The 22,116-nt window shown below is 43.9% G+C and overlaps 1 protein-coding gene across 1 annotated transcript in view; it reads right to left on the bottom strand.

Annotated features, from left to right (window-relative positions):
- The window catches only part of LOC119653574, a 194,781-nt gene extending 173,249 nt beyond the window's left edge, over window positions 1-21,532 (bottom strand). Inside the window, exon 1 of the mRNA XM_038058308.1 lies at window positions 20,721-21,532. The gene's annotated coding sequence lies outside the window, so the exon portion shown is untranslated. The remainder of the gene's footprint in view (window positions 1-20,720) is intronic.
- Between the last annotated feature and the right edge of the window lie 584 nt (window positions 21,533-22,116).

Here is a 22,116-nt window from a genome sequence, read left to right as displayed (position 1 = left end):
TCGAGGGCCAGGTTAAAGAGGACGCATGATAGCGCATCCCCTTGTCATCATTACAATGGGTGAGCATAATTTCAGGCGAATGGACCAATTCGTCTACCTAGGAGCCCTACTCTCGAAGGACGGAAACGAAAAATACGAAATCCAAAGGCGGATTATTACCGCTCATAAACCATTAGCGGTCCTCCCCATAATGAGATCGAGGAAAGTAGTGCACAGACGCATTCCCTCACGCATCTATTATACAAGATATTAATTCGGTCCGTGCTGCTATATGAGTGCGAGACGTTAATCTAAGCAGATCGATCTCTTCGAGAGAAAAGCCCCTCCGAAAGATTTTTGTAGCCGTAAAGGAATCGTTGCCGTAAAGTAAGTTGAATCCCTGGCGAATCAGATACAATCATGAATTGTATGAATTATTTGACGACCCACGATCATCAAGACTGGTCAAAATCCGGAACTTGCAATCCGTAGGCCACATCGAACGAATGCACGAGGGAAGGATTCCGAAACGAGTGCTGAAAGGGAAAACCGATGGTAGCCAAGGAAATGTTGAGAGGACTCAGTGGACGCAGATTGCAGATCAATTTTAAGATTTTCTAACAGGAGGACCCGGTCGTTGGATCGAGATAATTGGAGGCGATGCATCCGGGAGGCCAAGGTTCAATTTGGGCTATAACGAAGGATATACAAGAAATAAACTCATAATGAAAGAGGAGAAATAGAAGTTTTCCACAGTACAAACCTTCGGAAACTCAGTATTCATGATTTCAGGAGGATCGTAGGATCGTGCGATATATCCAATCACCACGCAGAAACTGCGAAAAAATGTACTGCTACTCAAATCGATTAAGCCATCTAGTAGCTCCTATCAACCTGCAAGATAGTCTAAGAAGAGTGATGGGAGCTTTGAACCAAAACACGCCTCCTGTTGGCATACACAGAAAAATTACCTTCACAGCAAGGGATCTACCAAGCTCGGTACTGAGTCCTCTACTGTGAGTGTAATGTGGAATAGAGTTCTCTTGGTCGAGGATTCCACACGGGTACCGCACCCGCAATAATCACCTTCACATCAAGGGGCCCACCAAGCTTGGTATGTTGATATGATGTGGAATAGTTCCCTGTCCTGTCTACTCCGTAGATGGCTTGCCTCTGGTTATTACTTAAGTCCAGATAAATAGGTCAACACAAGGATATCAGTAAGAACAATCAAGCTACAGCTTAAAAGAAATGTTTTGACCTTGGTGGAGGAACGGACGGAAGCATTCTTGATCACGAACCGCAGGAAAACGAACCCAATGAAGATAATTGGTGGGAACCATCAAGGTAATTGAGGTAAACGATCATTCAAAACTTGGCTATCCCTGGGGTGAGGATCAAAGCCTGCTTAAGTTTCCAAGAGATGCCCAAAATACGCCCCTATTAAAAAGCAGTTGAAGCCACTACGTGATATACAAGAATATGACCTAGTGTCGGTGGAGCGAAACATGTCCAGAAGTTGAGAAAATCGATTACCACTTTACGCAGTTCCTTATGGGCATGATATAGACAGTATCTTTATTGTACTGTACTGGATGTTACGGTAGTGATAGAAGAGGTATAAACAGGCCTGGCAAGAGGGGAGGTGCAAAGATAGGGAGGTTCCCCCGAGCTCGGAGTTTTCTCAGGGGCCCGGAAAAGAAAGTTGAATGAAAAACAGGATAATAGGCGGGCCCACATAATTTTCTCCCTAGACATACATAATTTTCATCATGGGCTCGGTTTTCCGCATACTTTTCAGCCAGGACTTGAATTTTCTTTCTACGGCCCTTCCTACAAGCTTTATTTAAGCAAATATCGGGATGAAAAGGTGGCACTGAACTTGATGTTGTCTTCGCTGATTTGCTTAAAATCTTTAAATGCAGGTCTTTCAACAACAAAATTAAGTTGAGACTCTTCTGCTCTAATGTTTTTTCCTGTATTGTTACAAGGGAGTCGCAGATAAAAACTGATTATCAAATTGCTTAAAAGGCTCCAAACCTTTGTCGAAATTCATTTGCGCCCTGTTATCAGGGTACTCTGGTCTGATATAATACCGAACGAAAAATTTCGTCAGCGTATCAGATAGGTAATACCTTAAAGAGGAGCGATAACTACATCCCTAGCTAACATACACCGAAATCTACTAGACCCTGGTGGCGGACGAGTGGGTCGCCCCAGGAGCACACGGCACAGAACGATGAAGGAAGAGTGCGAGCGTCCAGAGAAGTCCTGGGAGGAACTGAAGCGCATTTCAGGGAAAGGTGAACGATGACACATAGACAAGATTGACGGGCCATGCTCCCTTCAACGAGTGAATGGCAACCATACACTATGAGATTTTTGGATTTTTAGATTTCTGAGGGTAAGTCCTGCATGATTGAACGGTTCGCGTATTTTACCAACACGTATATTCTACACCAAATCATAAGCAAAAATATGAGAAAAGCCATTAAAGTTCTTCATTGTAGTTCGTGAGAAGAAGTAAGAGGTCCAAGAAAAAGCTAGATCCTGCTATCCGGTACAAACTGTATAAATAGCTAAAATGATTCGTCATTGCCGGAAGTTATAATAAGGAGCTAAAAGGTGGCAAGCCCGTCATAGTGAACCTGCATCAGAAGCAATAAAGCCGAAAAAAGTGTATAAATATGAAGAAATGCCCAGGGATGCAAGGATGATCTGTTGTACACGGAAAAAAGGAGGAAGGTCAAAATCCCAATGTTTGAAAAAATCATTAGGAGATCTCATGTTTGAACTGAGGACCTGCAACGTAGGCAAAGCTGATGATGGTCGCCTATGATAGCATTGGCAGGGTAAAACTGCACACAGCCATTAGAGAATTCGATCCCGACGAAACTGATAAGACTGACTATGCCGACCCTGACCAATGTAACAGGCCAGATAAAAGCAGCAGAATCACTCTCGCGACCATTCAACATCAACAGCGGTCTAAGAGAAAGAGATACCCTATCATGCGTCCTTTTTAACCTGGTGCTGGAAAAGTGATACGCGATGGAGATATTAACGCAAGGGGTACGATCCTCTTTAAGGCCACCCAACTACTGGCCTATGCTGACGATATCGACATCATGGAAAGAACGACCTGAGACGTACAAACTGTCTTCATCTAGATCGAGCAGGTGGCGCGAGATCTTGGGACTATTCAGCCTATTTCAGCTTACAAAAACTGTTTCGCTCGAAACATCTCACCATAGGGTCAAAGCCCTTACTGTATAAGACAATGATCTTGCCAGCCCTATCCACGTATTCCTTGGCAGCGTTCGAGAGAAGATTCTTGCGAAGAATTTTTGGCCACCTGAATTAGGATGGACGATTCAGTACCCTACATAACGACGAAGTCTATAAGCGATACTATACCCATCTGGTTGTAGATAAAATCCGGCTCAATAGGTTTCGGTGGGTGGGTCACTTAAACCGTATGGATGGGGATGATTCAATCCAAAAGTTTATGCCTGAGATGGAGCGATGGCGTAGGCCAAGACGCCAGACAACTATTAAGAATTTTGAATTGGTGGACCTTGGCGCAAAAATTGGGATGTCAGGAGTTCCTTATTAAGGTAGGCCTAGACCTGATATCGGTTGTTGCGCCGTTGATGATATCTCTGCAGTTAAAATCAATCGCGTCACTGCTCGAGGTATTTGCGACATTGGGAGATGTAACAATAAATTTTCGCATGGTCCCATAAGCTCTACGTTAAAACACATCATCGCTATGATCAACGGAGGGTATCAGACCAGGGACAAATTTGATTGGGCCCAAATGGATTTCTGCAGAATTTTTCACGATTAATAAAGCCGGTAGAATGTTGGAATTCTTCTAGAAATGTAAACATCTCAACAGCAACATAAAAGTGGGGCTTTTAGAAAGCAATGATCTCGTGTCATTGGAATACTCTGGCCTGTGACAATAACAGATAAAGAACTTCGACGATGTACGGGCCAAATAGCCGTGGATGTGGTGATCGGAAGTGGTAGTGGATAGGTCACACATTAAGGACGAGTAACAACTCCATTTGGGTTATGCCATGCAATGGAACCCATTATCCCAGGATGGCGAACGAACAGGTTGTCCTAGAACTATGTGACGTAGGACAGTAGAGGAGGAATGCATGCTTTTCGGAAGATCGTGCATTCAGTTGAAGCACATTGCGGTGGACTGTAGCGATCTACTGCAAACGGATATCTGTCAAACAGTGTAGTCTTATATCACAGATTGAGCTCTTAGGGACACCTGAACGTCAACTGACATGTTGCCCAATAGAACAGGTGTGTTGAAGCATGCACTTCACTCTGCTAGATTTTCACGGTGGATATCTAGAAGAAAAATACGAAGACCCTGATTGCCGAAATGGTTTTGGAATGACAGGATATTGGGTTATACCACCGATGAAAGAATAACTTACACAAATGCGACAATAACGCTGACATAATCATTATAAAAGATTTATCAATTTTACTCCGAGCCCCTTGTACTGCGTTTGAGATTCCTTCAAATGAAACCTTTAATACATCCTAAATTCCGTGTCAGAACATGCGAATCCTAAGAAATACACAATGCAATAGTCGATATCATGGTCTGCACACTCTTACTAGCGAACATCATAGCAGGACGACAAACCCTTGCGTGATATAGCGTCTATAGTAAGGATGGAAAAAGTAAGTTAATGGGTTGAAATCCCACACTGTAACCTTTGATGTTTTCCACCTCCTTATGAAAACGATGAATTGGCTTCAATATGACTTCTTACAGCACGAAATCCAGCAAGAAAGGATCACAAAATTACTATCCGTATAATTGATACCTGTTTCAGAACGTTTGCTTTTAGGTGGTGTCTCTAAGAAAATCCCTGCCTACTTGTCTAGAAGGGAAAGCTAAATCTAGAATAAAATCAGAAACATGCAAATGCATTTTAATTTTCCACCTCACCCTCCTGAAACTCACTACGTCACAAAAACCCTTCGGCTAACATTGATGTCTTCGGAAAGCCTTTACTGTCGTCGAAAACCCGAATGCTCCTTGCAAGGAGCAAAAGTTCCGCAGCAGTTATAAAATGGGGACGTTTGCTCTATGAATACAAAAACAACCCCATGCCAAGTATGTCTTTATTGGGTACATCGTATGTTGGGGTTTGTAATCTCCAGGCTATTGGCCACATTACAACCCTGGACCCTGGACTAGTGCATTCGTATACGAAGCTCCGTAGCAGCTAATTGTGACAAATAGAGCAAGGAGGGAAGAAGAGAATTTCTCTCTGTTAAATTGCCGATGATATATAGGCAACCCTTGATAATTAGACTACCCCATTGTTGTCGTTTTCGTTTGTGGCCTTGTCGAATGTCCTGGTGGTGGTGATATAATCCCCTATTCGTGCTAAAAAGTAATTTATTACGAATGAGGTGCCATTCGTTTGTCTATTGTATAAGACCAGGCTAAAGTGGGATGTAAGGAAATAAGGAAAGTCGGCAGTAAATTTTCATAGATAGCGCGCATGCAATATTTGGGGTTGGTTTTGTTGAAAGTAAACGGTTTTCACGTGTTTGGTAGAAATCGTTCTTTCTATATTACTTCATTCGGGACTTGTGTATTCAATAGAGCAAACCGAGCTGATAGCTTTCACTAGCGGGAAATTTACATATGAGTGTATGTGATGTAAATATGTATGGAAGCGTAATTTGAATATCTGATGAGGACGACAGAATTTGTTTTCGAACGGAATACCAGGTTGTTCAATAAGTTTTGCGGTTCGATAAGAAAAGCAGTCTCCGTAAACATGAATATACCTATTCCAACGAAATTCCAATTTATGAATTCCATCCCTGAAGTGAGGATCTCAAAGGGCTGAAAATAATTCCAGAGCTGTTATAACCTCATAATTTGATGAAAACCGCTTTCCGCCCATGAATTTTTTAGGACTGGAACAGATGGAAGTTGCTAGGGGTGAATACGGTAACCTGATGAAAAACAACTTTTTTCTTCTGCAAACCTCGTCTTTTTTCACGAATTTTTTCCTGGTCTAAAAGATTGCATTAATATTCAGAATTTATTATTTTACTAGTTTGCCAGTACCCCACAAACAAAACTCCTTTCGCATCCCAAAAAATTGACGTTAACACCTCCTTGCCCCAAATTCTGGAGAGGAACTCGTTTCGGAGCCTAAGAACCAGGTTTACTCCATTCTTTGCTGCTTGTTTTGATTCAGGATCATGGTGGTCAAAGGGTAGTAGAGGTCCCAGGGCGAAACATGGATTAATACCCACGATGGAGAATAAAACCTGGGAAACGCCTGCTGAACCAACACCAACAGCTCTACTACCAAACCCTATCTCCACCTCCACGTGGTGACCCCTGGGAGCTCCTTCTTAGCAAAAAGCTGCAGACGGAGAAGGATGAAGGCGAGTCTCCCGCGCCTAAAAACGGGACAAATTGTACCAACTGGTTCTCCAAGTTGGGAGTTGGGTAGGGTTGACAACCTTACACAACTTGTTACACAGCCACAACAGGTGCCTCGGACTGGACGGATAATACAACGACGAACCCGGCAACGACAAAGGAATAAGGATTTGCGCATTTTCACATGGAACGTGCACTCCCTGTACAGAGACGAAGCTGCTGAGCAGCTAGCCGATACCCTGTCCCAATATAAGGCTGATGTAACAGCGTTACAAGAGATGCGTTGGAAAGGGACCGGTTTCTTGGAGAAGAGTCGCTACACCATACATTATAGTGGCCATCCAGTAAACCATGTGCTCGGAGTAGGTTTCTTAGTCAGCCAAAAAATGAAACCTGCTGTTATCGGCTTTTGAAAACATAAGCGAAGGGTTATGCACTCTGCATATGTCTTTCAGAGTTCTTAACCGGGGACCTTGTGGCTATCCAAGTCTCATTGGAAACCGGGAGGCGCACTCGAGAGGCAGTTGCGGCAAAGGAATACTTCCCAGCAAACGAAATCCAGACTGCATCGGAACAAGTCGCTAAAGTGACGAAGTATTGCGAGGAGAGGGTGTTACCACTTCTTCTCGGCTGCGATGCCAACGCCCACCACGAAGTCTGGGAAAGCAGCGACACCAATCGTAGAGGTGAGTACCTTCTTGAATTTATTCTTAGCAATAAGTTAGAAATATACAACGTAGGGAACACAATCGTCATTGACGCATATGAGGCCAGTTGTCCGGCTAAGACAGTAAAATCATCAGGGGATGTACCATGGTGAAACAAGAACCTAGCCAGAATGACAACAGAGGCACGAAAACTCTTTAACCGGGCAAAACAAACCGGGGACGGGCGGAGGTATAAAAATGCACTGACTGCGTATAGCAACACGATCAGGGAAGTAAAACGGAGCAGCTTCAGGAAATTCTGTGAAGGGATCGAAGGGATCGAAGAGATCACAGAAGCAACCAGGCTGTACAAGGCTGTAGCCAAAGACGGGGGAATATTCTCTGTCTGCTTGAAAAAGGAAGATGGGACATTTACCGAGAATGACGAGGACAGGGTACACCTGCTTCTCAGAACTCATTTCCCGGGGTCCTACCCCACGGTGGCAGGCGACAACAATCTGCCTGACACCCCAACAACGAATAAAAGGGGAAGGAAGGAGAGCTGTAAACTAGCAAAAGAGGTATGCTCAGAGGCTAGGCTAAGATGGGCAGTGGGAACTTTTAAACCACTGAAATCTCCCGGAGTAGATGGTATTTTCCCAGCACTTATCCAAAGTGGCCTAGGAATTATCTTAGAGTCTTTTCTGAGGGTGGTAAGGGTGAGCATAGCACTGGGATACATACCAAGGGTCTTTATTCCGAAAGCGGGCAAAAAGGATCCTTTTCACCCTAAATCTTTCAAACCAATTTGCCTAACATCGTTCGTACTCAAAACGGTGACGAAGGTCATAGACAACTATATTAGAACTAACGTTCTAAAGCGTAATCCCCTACATCACTGTCAACACGCTTACCGGGCAGAACGGTCAACTGAAACTGCTCTGTATCAGCTGACAGAGGTACTACGGGATGCCATAGAAACAAAATAAATAGCACTGTGCGCGTTTTTGGATATCGAAGGAGCATTCGACAACACATCGCACACAGAGATACAAGATGCCCTGAGCCGCATGGGAGTGGGAAACACCCTGGCACTCAGGATGGGCAAAATGCTAGAAAGAAGACAAATAGAGGGACAAACAGATACAAATTCTATTATCATGAACAAAGAACCGAACTCAGCGCACAAGCCAGGGAATTACATAAGCTCCAAAGGCTGGCTTGCGTGTGTATCAGTGGGGCAATGAGGACATGCCCAACGGCATCCCTGGAGGCCCTTCTGGGATTAACCCCTCTCCATCTGCACATACAGATGCAGGCAAGGAGATCAATATTCAAGATGTCCGGTAGTATGAGTGAGGTGGGGAGCTGCCTAAACCGAAGGAAGATTTATATTCTTTCTAGGCGGTATCCCGAATTACTGATACCAAGGGATAACATGACAACGAGGTTTCACTTCGATAAGAAGTTTGAAACACGTTGGAGTAACAAAGCAAACTGGGAGAGCGTGGCTGCGACATACGGCTTAAACCAGCAACTGATTACTTGGTACACTGACGGATCCCTCACAGCAGAGGGAGTTGGTGCCGGTGTCATTGGTCCAAGGAAAATGTACTTTGAGCCAATGGGCAGGTACACTAGCATATTCCAGGCGGAAATATACGCCATAGACAAATGTGCCTCCTTTAATCTGCAAAGGAACTACAGGGGGCAGAACATAGTTATTCTCACCGATAGCCAAGCAGCGATCAAGGCACTTAGGTCCAACCAGGTGAACTCTAAACTGGTATGGGAATGCCTTGAGAGACTGAATACACTCGGCTCGTCCAACAAGGTCTGGATACTTTGGGTTCCAGGCCATGCTGGGTTGGAAGGCAACGAGACAGCGGATGAACTAGCCAAGAAGAGAACAGGGAGGCCTTTGCACGGGCCAGAACCCTTATGTGGAATCGGAAATGAAGAGGAACGGTTGAGGGAACTATACTTGGCGGGCCTACCGGGGATGGAGCAGTCCAGGGTGCTTATTGGGGGATACGAACCCATGCGCACAAAGGATTGCTTAAACCTCACCAAAAACAACCTCCGAATCATAGTGGGAATTCTCACTGGTCATTGTCGGCTGAATTATCACCTAGGGAAGCTAGGGATATCTACGGACACTGCCTGCAGGTTTTGTGAGGATGAGGACGAAACCTCTATACACGTCCTGGGACAGTGTCCAGCACTTGTGCAAAGTAGGTCAAGGCATCTGGGAGAACATTTAATACCAGGTGCAAAGCTGAAAGATCTGGAAGTAAGGAACATACTAAAGTTCCTAACGGTTATAGGACTGCTTGAGATACTATGGTCAATAGGTACACTGTAACCAGTAAAAGGGGCACAATAGTTCTTCAAGGACGCGATGCGACTTTCCCTTAACAGAATAATAATAATGCACTCTGCGCTTGCGAGATAAGTTTAGAAATATAAGTCTCATTAACGTTCACGCCCCTACAGAGACGACTGCAGAGTCGGAGAAGGATACCTTCTACGAGGCAGTAGAACGAGCTCTCCTGGAAAGTCTGTAAGGGCAATATCTATGGTAGAAAAAGAAGACGAGGCAGACCCTGCCTGAGATGGAGCGATGGCGTAGGTCAGGACACCAGACAGCTTTTAGGGATATCAAATTGGTGGACCTCGGCGCAAAACCGGGATGTCTGGAGTTCCTTACTAAGGCAGGCCTAGGCCGGATACCAGTTGTTGCACCATTGATGATGATGATGATCATAGTGATATACCTCAATTTCACTCATAGTGATGAATTGACCCACAAAATTTACTTCATTCCTTCGAAAACGCTCTAAATATTGCTGAGAAAGTCGCATTCGAATGTGGTTTTGTTCCATTGTTAGCGAATGCGGCACCCATTGTGCACGCAACTTTCTGAAACCCAATACTTCAGTGAAAAAACATTGCTTACACTGCCCAATGAGATGCCTAGGGGTTTTACTAAATTTATTTCAGCCACTCAACGAGATGTCTAGGGGTTCTACTAAATTTATTTCAGCTACTCGACGATTTTTCAATAGGATATCCTGTATTTTTTCTACGATTTCTGGTGTTGTTACTGTTTTCTGACGTCCTTGACGTCAATCGTGTTCAAGGCTTGTACGGCCACCTCTAAAATCAGCAACCATCTTTATACTGTACTAATTGAAAGCAAAGAGTCCTTATACACTTTCAACGTTTGTTCATAAATTTCCTTTGCTTTTAAACCTTCCAAAAATAAAAATTCAATCACTGCACCATACTTGGCTTGTAAACAAAGAATGAATTGACAGATTGAAATGAAACTTCACATATCTTCGTATGAAGAGTGTACCAACATAACAAAAAAAAAATTGGGCTATGGCAACGCCATCTCATGTCGTACCGCAAAACTTATTGAACAACCAAGTATATCCAGTATTTGAGCATGAAAGCCCTTATGGCATTGGAAGCTTCTCTGGAAATCTAAAGATATATGAATCTTAGAAATTTGCATTCTAGAAAGTTCGAAATATTTTTATTGGGACTGCCTGTAAGACTGATGCAGAATTCTTTCTTTTCAGATGTAACACGAGCGCTGAACTACTTCCTGAAATATGCAAGCATACAGCAGTGCACATACCTACATCATTCCTCAGAACATCAGCTCACCCCGCATACAGTGCATAGTCGAGTTGCCAACCAAGGCTGCAGCTACGTTCATTATACAATCGTTAAAGTTTCAAGAATTAAATAATACCAAAATTGCTTGCCAACCATCTGTGTACTTTCTCTCCGTAAATAATAAATACAGAACGGAAAAATCGAAATATCTACGAGACATTCATGTGTACATAAATGAAGAAATGAACGAACAAACCACCTGAAATCGAGCCAAATATCTGAGGCCTGTTCGTTCATCCGTCCGTTCATTAACACTAACAGCAAACATATGCTTGGATGTATCTAGATTTGTGAATCTTGAATATGGTAGCCGGCCAGGTACTAATTCCCACTTTAAATAAATGTTTACGAGAAGCCAGAAAATAAAGCGAACACATCTGAATTGGTAAACTTTTGAGAACTTGAAAATATTTTCATGTTGTTGAAAATGGAATGTTTTGAGTCGCCCAGTGCCTCCTTTTTACTAGAGTGGTTGCCGCAATGCCATGAAAAGGGGGAAGTTTTCCTTGAACTAGTGAGAACATCCTGGCCAGGACGGGTCGATGAAAGTATTGCCATTCCGCGGACGAACTAGGTGAGCTTTTTTAATGAGAGCTAGAAAACGAGTTTTTTATCTTCCATCATACATATGTAATTTACTCAAGAAAAGATACTTGTTCAGTATTAAGATAAAGTGACTACTTAGCCCCTTATGAAATTCGAAAAAGCTGAAAATGTGCTAGACATGCTACACCCACTTCTACAGTATCTAAAGGGAATGTGAAACAATATCTGATTTATAAGTACCAATAGCAAAGGACCTTAACGGGTCGCTTACGATACGGGGACTGGCGTCTCCGAGGTGCCCGAGCAAGTAGTTCTGACCCCTTAGCTGACATAATACCTGCGTCCTAGGTAGTAGCCTCGAGAAAGTTTCTCGATGAAGAGCAAACTGCTAATGCCCGATACATACCGGGGCACACTGGGAGTCCCCGGAGCCGTCGAAAACTTGTCGACGTCAATGGGGTTATATGAACCTAGCTCTGCTAAGCTGGTGATTGTGGCGTGTACCAGGAGCGGGCCCCTGGTCGGACAGTGTACATTGAATCGGTATTAGTAGACAGCTAATCCATCCGTGAGTTCCGGGATCAGCTAATCGTAGGTCAAGCCTCAACGAACTGGGGTGTACGCTTTCTCCCCGAAGGTATACCCGCTCTTAACACGATGCAAACTTAAATAGCATAAACATCGGGATGCGCAGATGGAGAGAAGGACTCGCAAAGTGATGCGGCTCCTGCAACGAAGACGGGAACCCAGACAGTACTACACAGGCACAATGGAAACTGCCGAAACTAACCAAATGGTTTCGAACATAAGCCGAGTGGGAACGCTGTCGATTACTCGAGCGCAAGCTGAAGAGGAAAGGCTTATTAAAAAATGGGCGGCAATTGTGAAGCGCATGCGATCTGCGACGTTCCTCTAGAAAAAGGTTAGCAAAGGGGTGAAAAATGGGCTGGTGGATTTGGAGGAGCTCCTGGACAGGATTGCATATTATATGCGGACATGAAGAGTAAGAGAAAATCCGCAGGAAGCAGAAACAACCGCGCCTCCCGAAGAGAACATTACGAGTGCTAAACGGATCGCAGACAGCCCATTGCAGAGCGAACTGAGGAAAAAACGAAAGGAAGAAGGAGCATCAGGAAGAGACTTCACTTTCGACGCAGCCTTGATGCTTTGGAGGACGCTATCTTAGACACGGATGGGCGGATCCTGGTCGAGGGTGACTTGCCTTCGAAGTGATGGACACAAACTCTCTGTGTGCGCTCTTTCTGTGCGAAAAGTGAACACCGGAAGGTTTGTCGTACTCGTGGGGGTGGTGGCACTGCTGCTAACACTGTCGTAAATTCAGTAATGAATCTGATAACGACACGGCCTGAGAAGCCTCCATGCCCATGAGGGCATCGAGACGTGGCTATGTATTGGTGGACGGTGGAAATCGTAGAATTCTGGAAGGAGTGTCACAGGCTTCGGCGCTTAACACAACGTCTAAGCGACCGGGAGGAGGCATGGACCATAATGACGGAGTATAAATCAGCCAAAAGAAGAATCCGCAACGCAATAAACAGGAGCACAGTTCGCTGGTGGCAGGATCTGGTCGACGAGGTGAATGGGGCTCTACGGACACCCTGTTCACTTAAGGCCGAGCAGATGGACCGCATTGTACGAACACTATTCCCTGTGCACTCCGTACGGGAGGATGATGTCGGCGTGAAGAGCGCCAAGGACTATGCACTTTTCTCTATAAAAGAGTCGAAACAGGTAGTCCTCTCTATGAAAAGTAAGAAAACGCCAGGACCCGATGGTATTCCAGCAGAGGTATACAAACTGGTTAATAGACGAGGGGTAGCTTCCTCCGAACAACAATTTTTGATTTTAAACGTAAATATATATTTCGGGGGCGAGTTACCCCCTTCATCAGTACAAAGCTACTTAGGTAGGACAAGTCGCTCCCAACATATATATTTACGTTTAAAACCAAAAAATTTAGTTTGGAGGAAGCTACCATTTGCCTATTAATTTTAGGCTAGACTGTAAGTAGCAGACGACAAACTAGTATTCTAACACGGGCCAGACGTACTACACGGCGCATTCAAAGCTTGCCTGAAAGAGGACATTTTTCCTGCTCGTTGGAAGGTGGCGAGTCTTACGCGGCGACTCTGAGTTGCCGTTTTCATACCGCCCACTTTGTATGCTTAACACTGCTGGCAAAGTACTCAAAAGGCTCATCAGAAGTAGACTCGCTGAAGCGATACGCTCTGCTGGAGACTTATCTCCACGGCAGTTCGTTTTTAAAGCAGGGAGATCCGCAGTTTATGCTGTCATGCAAATCGTGGATGCCGTTCGATGAGCGGAGGCACATAGCCGCCGAGCTTGTCAGTTGGTGCTCCTCGTTACGCTTGACGTCAGAAACGCCTTTAATTCCGTAAGATGGAAACACATTTAGGCACACTAGACAATACTTTCCATGTGCCGAACTACTTCTGACGGATATTGAGGGACAATCTAAGGAACCGCTCCCTGCTCTATGAAATGCTGGAGAATTAGAGAAGGATGGAGGTCACATTGAGGGTAGCACAGGGATCCATCCCAGGGCCGGACCTATGGAAGGGTTCCTTTGATAGTCTACTTAAATTTGACATGCCAGAAGTGTCGCGCCTGGTCGGCTATGCAGATGATGTCGCGGCGCTTGCTGCTGGACGCACTGTCGAACTAGCGCAAAGCAGACTCGGCATATTGATGCAACGGGCAAGCCGATGGATGACTACTTATGGTTGCAGTGGAAAAAACCGACGTAGTCATCCTGCGTGAAAAGAGAATTCCAACCCTGCGTCCCATATCGTTCGGCAAGTCGATAATCGAGTCAAACCCAGCGGTAAAGTACCTCGGGCTGACTCTTCATTCAAAGATGAGCTTTTTTGAGAAGATCAAAGCAGTAGAAAACAAGGCTCCAGCTAGAGTTTCTTCTGTGCTGGCAGACGGAGCCGTTTTGCCCATTATGTTCGGGTCTTTCTCGTTACTAAGAAGATAGAGCTCAATCAGTGGAGAAGCCGGATGGCAGGGGGTTCCTTGAACTAACAGTTCCCTTCTTCCTCTCCCCTCCTGTTGGTGGAAGGAATTCCCTGATTTGAAGGCCCCACAGGGCGGAAGAATTCAGGAGCTAGCCCGAAGTAATGTGACAAACAGTTCCAGACTAGCTGTCTGATGATGGGGAGGTGTTTAGTTGGGAGTCCGACGACGTACCGTGGCGGGAGTCCAACACTCAGTGCGTAAATGCATTCACTTACCCTACCCCCAAAAAAACACAAAAAAAAACAAGAAAAGGATATTCTCCTACTCTCCAATTCCAGGGTTCAACTTTCTTTAACCACGTACCAAGTAGGGCAGCTATAATTCGCTGATACTAACACTTTCAAATATCACCAAAACTCGATATCATTAATTGTTTTGATTTGCGATTCAATCTCCTCATTTTTGACGATGTAACTCCTTTCGCTCATTGGAAATGCATAGTATCCGGCAATTAAGTTGTTTATGCGGAAATACACCGAAATGCAAAACAACCATGAACTTGAATTCAGATTTCCATTGAAAGCTATGGAATTTCTTTAGTGGTTCATCGGAGGTCATTGTACGTGCCAGTGATTTGGTGAAAAGATGAATTCTGTAAAAATGAATAATCGAGAATTAAATTGCAATTTAGTGTTCAACGGTTGGAGTTTCTTTTGACCACCTTCTGGTCTCTAGAGGTAATTGGTTCCACGCTTATAGGTGCTTTAGAAAGTCCATTTTTCTTTAAAATGTAAAATGGAAAGCGTCCAGGGCACATAACTGGTTGTGATAGGAGAATCCTATCCTTCGAAGGAGAGGGGATTTCGTGGCTATCTTTGTGGCACGCTCCCAACTTAGGATCCTAGGAAAAATTAGGAATATCTCGATTAATGAGTTTCTCTCTAGAAGAGCTTACTGCCGTTTTGCTTAAGCACCGCTTATCAATATATAGGCTGGTTGGCGCCTGAATCCCTCTCGGCTTTGCCATATTGGCCTAACCTCATCTGGTGCAATTAGATCCCACCTGACGATCGGTAATTATTCGGGTGGTACCCATCCTCAAAGCTTTTAAGGGCCCTAAACTTTTGACGAGTTACCGCCCTCATTTAATGTGTTAATGGAAATAACGAAGACTTGTTCGGTCAAAGAGAATTTGAACTGTATTATCCCGAAATATAGGCCGGTAGGCTGCTTAATTTTCTAACTGGTTTTTTTTGGGGACTCACACTCCAGAAGGCCATCAATCTCCATAGAACGGTGGTAAGGCCGATCTTAGAGTATGCAGCTACATCCACGATAAAGCCGCCCAGATACTAACAAGCTCTATATCTACTTCTATTTTGAGAAGATGTCTGGGGCTGACCAGAACCACACCCTTACACCAGATTTTTGCTAAGGAGCTGCCCTTCCGTTTCAGAAGGCCCCCCTTGGCAGCCAAAGAACTTCTTAAACTAAAGGATAGGAATCCCAAAACCTATAATTTGGTGTTACGAAACCCGGATCCTGACAATGGTCTGTCCTCGATCTATAGGTTGTTCCGGAGTCTGCTTGACACTGTAGTTCCCAATGAAGTTCCCGTGATTTCAAATAAGGTTCGGGTCATCTTGTCTTATGATTTGTGAGGAACCTGTGGTAGGGTAGGTTGGCCGGTGGTCTTGAATCTACAGGTTTTCTGGTCCTGGCGCCTAATACTGCCTTCAGGAGTGTTATCGGCCTGTGTGGTGGTTGGTCCCGACGGGACCCAGGCCTGACGCTTTTCCTTGAATGTTAGTTCGGTTTTGACAGCTGAGCTTTTTGCTGTCCTTCAGGCCATTAAGGTAGCTTTCAGGATGGGTGAGGAGAAGGTTGCCATCATTACAGACTCTCTCCAGACTTGCAAATAACTCAAACAAATTTCGCGATCGCACTACCTAGTGGGCAAAATACATACTCTGGCTTCTGACCCCTGAAAATTCTCTGGTACCCGGCTCATGTGGGGCACTCATTATATAAACTTTACCATGCAGAGGCCCGCAAGTCTCTGAGTTCGTATTCCACGAGATTGGTCGAGCCCTCCCCTGTTGATGCTCTGAAGGCCGTTCAGGAACACTCATACAAGGAGTGGGAGGATGACTTTTTGGTTTTTAGTTTTCCAATCCGACCTCGGGAGTAGGCAGAGTGAAAGGGTATTTGAAAGGGACGGCGTCTTCTTCTACTGGAACACGTGGAAAGAGAGCTTCTACACCGATGAAGACCACCACCTCATTTTCCAAGATGGTCGACATAGGTACAATATATTTTTAAATTAGGGACGGTCTGACAAAATAAGGCAATAGTCCCCTTAAATGTGTAGGCTCTCTTCCTCAGTGTTTTGTTCACATTTGAAGATAGATTTTTCACAAATGCTTAGGCACTCCTACAGAAAATCCCCCACTTCACTTTCGAGGTGCACTTCTCATACGTGTTAACACTTAAAATGTTTTTTTTTGCCTTAGTTCGTTGATTTCTTTCCTAAACGTGGCTTCTTTGATAGTAAACCAAGATTTCGAGATCATTCTCAAATAACAATTTGTAGTTTACGTTTTCAGTCATATGTGAGAAAGTCGTAAGGAGACTTTCGTTTCTTTAGGCAATCGACGTTGGGATCAAAGTTTGCATGTGATGCAAATTTGAGTATCTTTACCACCTATTTCTGTGGTGAGCCTGATACTTGTAAAATACTGATTTTTCTACCTCCCTCTCACATTTTGCCAGATCATGAATATATGAGGACCTGTTTTTACACTGCCCTCTGAAAGTTCCGCCAAACTGCTTCATTGGTGAAATTAACATCGCTATCTAATAAAACAAGTCGGAATACCGGAAGCTCGCGCTTCGGGTATAAAGGTTTTGTGTTCATCTTATCTGAGAAACTTCTACGCACATTTTTCTATCCGTATATGACTACAAATCCAACATATTCCTTCATATTTTTCCAAACTACAAGACATACGTACATATTACAGCCATAGATTTCATCCTCACCCTAAACAAACAAACTGCCTATTTCTGAATACTTTACATATATACATACGTACATATACGTATATAAATTAATCCTAGCATACATATGTACATATATAGCACGTATATTAATAGTTTAATGTGCAGATACATCTATCTGAATTAGACACTTGTCCGGAGGACGTGGAGGAATTCAATGACCGATGACATCTTAGCTCAAACACTTCGGCCACACTGATAACAGCTGTTTGCTCAATCATTTTAGCCAAATCGCTCTAGCTTTGGAACGAGAGTTGAACTGAAGAGGTCCTGTCACTCGTTCTACTTGGCCTCCAGGCAGCCAATCACGAAGAATTTGCTGCAAGTCCTGCGGAGCTGGTACACGGAGAAAACCAGAGACTTCCCAGCGAATCTATTCTCGAAATCAAGGCGGGACTCAATACTACTGGTCTGTTGCGTCTGCTCAAGGATGCAATACCAAATCTGAAGCCATCCAACAACGCGAAGACCATGGCTGACGTGCCCAGGGATCTCAAATCCTGTAGACATGTCCTAATTAGGACGAACGCTCCTGTAGCCACTTTACGTGGGCCTTTTCGAAATCCTCGAGCGAGGCCGACATTATAATCCTCAACGTCCCGCCTTCGTCCAAAAAAAAATTGTGACCAGAGCGAGAGGCGCGGGACACGTCCATTTTGACTCTCGCCAGTCGGGTTGAGGGAGCCGCGCGTGTAGTTTCTAGCTGAAACCGCCCTATGGTTTCAGCTGGGGGGAGTGTTGTGACGGAACGGAATCATGGTGGCCTTGACATCGAAAAACAATTTTTGCTGTCAAAAATGCCAGTTGGAGTTCAAGCGAAGACTAGTCAAGTAGGACCTGCTTAAGAAATTCTTCGAACTCTTTCTGCGCAACTGTGAGCTTCTACATAGTAATAGACGCACCTTAGAGAAAAATGGGGAGTCAGTAGTGTTGATGTGAGTGAACATCATGCTTAACGGGCTCAGAGAAACTATGTTCGGTCATGATGTTGCGGTATTTTTGAAGAAGTACGCGAATACGTGTGTCAGCAACGTGTTCAAAAACGATGAAAAGAGTGCTGGGTGAGAGAGATGAGATTTTTCCTGATCACGTAAGGGAAATTGTGGAGTTAATGAGGGACCTATTATGTAGATCCACTAGCAAATCATAGTGGCACAGCAAATCGGCGCCTAAGTGGTTGTTAATGCTGCCAATATCTGCTGCAGCTGAGCTACCTGTCTTGAGTGGTTGCAAGATACCTTATCAATCATGGATCGCACGTGTACCTCATGAATTTTGTCGGCGATGACGGCAAACGTACCCAGAGACTCCGAAACCTGTGTGATCTTCACAAAAACTGTAGCGGCTCAGTGCCGACTGTGTGCTTCATTTCACGTAGCACTTGGCTTGGTGCATGTTCACCTAGCGTTAGCCCAGTAAGCTATTAAATTTAGCCACCTCACTTACTGGCAGGTGTTTTACGAGGCGCTCTTTTGATTGCCTATAAGAGCAGTTCTCGAGTTCTCGAGGACGTCGGAGACAAGCTCAACTGCCTCTTCTTCCAGCCGGAACAGCGCGAAAATTGAACCAGCCTCTTCCAGTAAAGCCAAGATGAGGATAATACTGAACACATGAGATGAGCAGTATACCGACAAGGAAGTTACCTAAACCTGTTCAAATGGGGAGGAAAGAAGGCGATTACTCTCGGACCCGGAATAGAGAAACATAATGAATTAGTTAATACTAAAGGAATAATAGCGGGGCCCGCATAATTTTCGCCCCAGGTCCGGATTTTCCCTCCACGGCCCTGATTAGACCTATTACAACTTACTTCAGCCTCAACCCTAAACATTATTCATTTCCGAAAATATTTCTAGTGGGTCTAATTAGTCCTTATTTCCACTTCTGCTGAAAACTTCCCCCCAGAAATAAGACGGCAACTCCTTTTCCTAAGACATGAATGAATTGCTGCTGCTTATTTTCCTGCTTCCATGCAAAAGACATCAAATTTATGCAAGGACCTGCGCATTACAAACTTTACGGACACAAGTCCTTAGAAGTTGTCAAAAGTTTGTTTACTACATTCACATATGATGCAAACTAATTGAAAATTAAACAAATCAATAATTTTGAAATCTGATTATCCAAGATTTGCAATGGATACAGAATGTCACTAACCTACGCATTCTAAAACAGTGAGAAATGCTCCTCTTTTTTGCACAAAATCGGTGGCTGGCAGTCGATAATCTTTAAATCCCCAATTCATAATATCTTTTCTATCTTTTCTTTAAACTATCCAACTTTTTTCCCACACAATCTCTTTAAATGTTTTTTAAATCTATTTCCGTACGGTCAGAAAACTCGTAGACGAAAATGAGTACTATTCGTAGGAGCTCAAACGTCAGCCAAGCCGAGAAAATTGACAATTTTCAGGAAAATGAGAATATATATGGGGAGCAATCTCAAATTTTATCTTTTCTCTATGGATTTTTCGAAACATTAACTTCGAAGCGGAAAGATACTCATCGGATAAGGGTAGTTGGAGCCTCACTGATTTAGAGTTTCCTGGGACTGTTCTACTATTTATGGTTTTCTTTGAAGCTATGCAACTCAGAATCGTGTAGTCCTTCATGCTCTGAGCCAGATATCATAAATTTGACGACTGAATACATTTCAAACGCACAGCATCCGATGTAGTCGGAAAAGGCGGCATTTATAAATCATTCAACTAACGTGGAATAATTCAGTCACATCGGGGCCTTCTCATTGAGGAACCGAGACAAAAAGATAGAAATTTTCTTTCGTGAGGTCTCTCGTCTATTTTCAAAAATAACAGAAAACTGCCAAGACCGCGTTCGTCGCTCCCGGTCATATTGTCGTGGCTACAAGTTATTTATTTCACATCTGAAATTCAAGTATCTTTCCCCAGACTCAGGTTCTACCGAAAATTCTTGGAGCGAAAACAAGCCAAGGAAATATTGTCAGCTCACTATGTATTCTCAAAGTTTCAAGTGAAATTCAATGAGTTTTCCTTGTAGTTTGCTAGTTGGACGCAGAGTGATGGAAAATCCATCTTTGGGTGCTAGAATCCGTGCACCCAGTTTGTTACTGATTGCGTACCATTCTATAGATAGTGGCTCGATAAAAGATTGGCAAATATAGTAAAGATTTTATAAGAAATATGTCTAGCGAATTTGGAAGTCAAACATGCACAAATTCAACCTTTAATCTTCTCTAATCACACTGGCCGCTGTAGTTGCACCATATCAACAAATTGGACTCATAGACGTTATCATAAATGATTTGTTGATATTTTTATGGCACCTCAGATACTCGCACACTGCACTATGCTTATGGGAACTCACTTGAATTGTAGACGAATAAATGTATCTTGTTCCGGAAATATTCAAAAACCGCCAGTATAAAATCAGTTTACATTTAAATGCAATAGAAATGTGTTGATTTTCGCGGACACTACGCTGATTACGGTATCAGTGAAATTTTTTTCTTATATATTATTACTAACGGGACAACCGCGATAAAGCACAGAAAAAAAAGATATTTCAAGCAAAGAAATTCTGTTATCTCACTCTGAATTAATGTAAAAAATTTGATTAATCCGTTTTTTGGTGATTACGAACAAAAGATTGCAGAGGACCAATGTATCTATCAAGTGGGTGCAAACTAACAAAAAATAGGCTAAGCCGGCGCACTAGGTTACACACAATATCCGGGGTCTAGGGGAGATTGCGGATTTATCGCCACTGTCTCCACCGCTGGTGGACAGGGCCGCATAAACTTTTCTCACGCTGGTTCACACTCCTCCGCACTACCTATGTACCGCGCGAATCTTGTAACTTAGGCGATACTTTCCCAAACAATCGAAACGTAAAAAAGATATTCACAGACCAGAATTAGTCGGGTTCTAACACTATGTTACGTTTCGTACACGTTTAGTTTGCAAAGCGAGTTAGGTTCGTACTTGAATGGCCAACACGTAAAGGATTGTCGAAAATCCTTTCAGGATAAAGTACGGTGGCCACAGGGTGCCTCGATAGTAGCGAACTATGGCTGTGGCGGCGTCGTAGCCTAGTCGTTGTCGATGTATCGTTTACACGGCCCAAGTTGAAGTTGAACTGACGGCTACGCTCGACAGCGCGATAAACGATAGTCTGCGATTCCCCCCAGTGCGTTGTAAAAAGAAAGCTAATAAAGCTAAGAACCCCCAGGCCCCAGAGAAAACTACCGGAAGGGGGCAAACATGCGTGAGAATTCATCAAAGTTATTCAAGAACCGCATGCAACTGTGAGAACAAGCGCTGCTGATAGCTCAGTTCGAAGGGTGAAAATTCAAGCTTTACGACTTCCCCCAATTTCCATTCCAATGCGCATAACCCCACATGGAACATACACAAACTCATTCCTACTATTGAAACTTTCATTACTTGGGAGGAGAACCAGATTGGAAGTGAACGAGATATGTTTGACTCCGAAAGATACGAGTATCTTTTACCTGTCCAACAAGCCACAGATACATATAACTACGTCATCGACAAGTCCCATTTGCGGAGCCTCACTCTGAAAGCTTCACTTTGTGATGATGACATCACTCGGCTAACTATAGCTCCAACTCAGGACCCCCTTCTAGACCCTCTCCAAAGAGCAATCTAGATGGCATAGACTGAATCGGTGGTGACTTGCGCAGGCCACGTAATCCCGCAGTCGGCTGAGAGCCGTTCCCCTTCGAGACTCTCCATGGTCA

Source organism: Hermetia illucens, chromosome 4 (assembly GCF_905115235.1).
Source record: "Hermetia illucens chromosome 4, iHerIll2.2.curated.20191125, whole genome shotgun sequence".
NCBI lineage: Eukaryota > Metazoa > Arthropoda > Insecta > Diptera > Stratiomyidae > Hermetia > Hermetia illucens.
This window is presented reverse-complemented; position numbering and strand designations above follow the sequence as displayed.